Genomic DNA, 3,111 nt, shown 5'->3' with positions numbered 1-3,111 from the left:
AGAGAGTAAAGGATGCGATTGGGATATGACTTAACCCAAGCACACAGCCACTAGGTTAAGACTAAGGATAATTTTCAAGCACACAGCAAAGAAAAATACCCAAGGATAATCTTCCAGCACACAGCAAAGAAAAATACCCGACTCTAAGCACTAAGCAAAAGAGGTTTAGTAGAAATCAATGTTTCTAACTTGTGTTTTTTTTCATTCATCCAAATCTGATTTTTACAACAAGGAATGCCTTGCTTTTATAGGCTAAGAAAAACAATCCTACCCATCCATCTAACCTAGTAATCTAACGGTCCAAAAGACCCCTAGGAAACCGGTTACAAAAGGTGGCCTAAAGCCTTACACAAGCTCTTACACAAGTTAAAATCTTAAAGAAAAACAAGAAAAGTAAACTAATGAGGACAATGATAATTAGGACTCATTGGAAGCTTCAAAAGTTTCGGCCATCCTTATGCAAGAGTAGTAGAGCAACAAAAGGAGCCTTGTGGATGTCTTGGCTAAATTAGGAAGGGTGAAAGGGACTTGAAAGCGACCCTTGTACTTACCATTGCAAACCGTGTAGTCCTAGCCCCACCGGTTTTGTTCTTTGCCTTCCTCTATGATTATCACCTTCCCAAGGCACAAGCTCTTGGAAAAAAATACTCTAGACTCTTCATAGTATACTTTCAAACCGAAAAATCTCCTTATTTCTTAGATGATTTTCTTACTTGGACTCTATTTCGGTCAAGGGACCAAAACCGGGTACAAACATGCCCAATGTGATTTGTTTTGCTTCAAACTCCTTCTCTTGAAAAGGATTTGTCCTCAAATACTCGGCATTTTCATCACTAGGCTCTTCTTCACAAAGACTTAAATCACTAACATGGAATGTTGCATGGGTTCCCAACAAATCGACCTTATACTTATCACACCCAACTTGACTAGTGACCTTGAACGGACCTCCTTCTCTTGGCATGAGCTTATCCCCTTTTGCAAGGGTTCCTAACTTGCACCAACGGACCCAAACTTGATCCCCAATTCTGAATTTCGTCCCTTGCTTGGAGTTCTTGGACCTTTCCTTGTTGGCCATGAATTGATTATGACGAATGAGTCCTTGTTCGACCCGTTTTTTGACACCATTCCCTTGCTTACTTGAGTGAACATTCTTCTTGACTGTTTGAATCCCGTCGCCCATGTCATTGGCCTTGTGCTCATCTTCAATTAAACTTGGAATGGGGTGTACGGAATAGTCACAATGCACACCATCTTGGACACTCACGGTTTGGACATTACTAAGGATCCCTTCTTGAACCCGTTTCTTGACCCTTTCTCCTTGATCTTTCAAGTAGGCACTTGACTTGTCCTTGCTTTCATTCCCAATTGGATTAGTGGTGGGAGAGACGGGATGATGAACTTGCATCCCACCAATGATACCCTCTGCCCCATTCTTGACAAGGAGCTCATCTTGGGCTTGATCGTCGGCATTACTCCACTTGGACTTTTCTTTTACCTTTGAACACTCCCCTAGCTTGTCTTTGAACTTATGGATACCATATTCGAACCAAGGATCTTTAGGGACCTCGGCCTTCATTCTTGGATTAGCAATTGAAGGAACATTGTCATGGACCTCGACCCTTGTTCGAACCATTTTATTGAACGGCTCATCTTGCTCCTTGGACACATGCTCGACATTAGGTGGATCACCTTGAAAGAGCTTGTTCGAATTTTGAACCATGCTAGGGACTGTTTCATCTTGTTCCTTGGATACACCCTCGGCAAAGTGAACATGAACACCTTTCTCATTGCTCTTTTCGGGGACCATTTCGGCCTCCTTGATTAGCATCACTTCTTTACAAGGTTCAAACATGGAGGATGGTGGAAGAGGTGCTAGAGTGATCTTCTTCTTGTCAAACTCAAAGGAATAAGTGTTATCCTTTCCATGATGCACCGCACTCTTATCAAACTCCCAAGGTCTACCAAGTAGGAGATGGCAAGCATCCATAGGTAGGACATCACAAAGAACCTTATCAACATAATTCTTGCCAATGGAAAAAGATACTAGGCATTGTTTTTCAACCTTCAATTCGGCCCCCTTGTCAAGCCACCTTAATTTGTAAGGACATGGATGGTTTTGGGTGGTTAAGGAAAGCTTCTCAACAAGGACACTAGAGGCCACATTAGTACAACTACCTTCATCAATGATTAGGTTGCAAACTTTCCCTCCAATGGTACATCTAGACCTAAAAAGTTGTTGTCTTTGATCCATTTCCAATGGTTGAGCACTCAACACTCTCCAAGTGACTAGACTCATCCCGGAATCCGGCAACACTACCTCCTCATCCTTAGTTTCCTCGGTTTCCTCACCCTCATCACACACAAGAATCTCATCCTCTCCCCAATGGACCACTTCAAAGCTACTAAAGGCTCTTTGAGTTGGACATTATTTGGCAAAATGACCATAACCTTGACATTTGAAACATTTTTTGAGGGGTAAGGTCTTTCTTTGTGAGGATTCAATGCCTTTTCCTTTGTCAAGTGTGGGGGTCACGGTTGGGGTGTGGATTTCTTTGGGTTTGGTCTCGGCATAGGTAGTCTTGGTGGTTGTTTTGGTCGGCAATTTTGAAGTGGACGGTTTCCCCTTGCCCCATTTTTCCACCCTTAAAGCCAAGTTCACGGCTTCATTGAAAGACCACAATGGTTGCATTCGGACCCTACTAGCAATTTTATCATCCAACCCTTCAACAAATCTAGCAATTTTTTGTTCCGGTTTCTCATTGATTTCACATTGCAAAGTGAGTTGTTCGAAATCCCTAATGTAAGACTCAAGTGGTTGTTGATCTTGTTTTAGTTGAGTAAGTTTAATGAACATGTCTTGAGTATACTCTTTAGGAATAAACTTGTCACTAAGCTTGTTTTTCAATTTCGACCAAGATTTTATGGGCTCTTTACCATCCCTCTTCCTTTGACTCTTCATGTTTTCATACCAAAGAGATGCATAACCTTTGAACTTTAAAATAGCAACCTTGAAGGACTTGACATCCGAGTATGATTTAAATTCAAAGACTCTTTCAATTGACCTAAACCAATCTAGTAAGTCATCGGGATTTAAACTACCATGGAAGTCCG

The sequence above is a fragment of the Silene latifolia genome, chromosome 4 (genome assembly GCF_048544455.1).
Source record: "Silene latifolia isolate original U9 population chromosome 4, ASM4854445v1, whole genome shotgun sequence".
NCBI lineage: Eukaryota > Viridiplantae > Streptophyta > Magnoliopsida > Caryophyllales > Caryophyllaceae > Silene > Silene latifolia.
The sequence above is the reverse complement of the archived record's forward strand: the minus strand, read 5'-3'. Positions refer to the sequence as shown.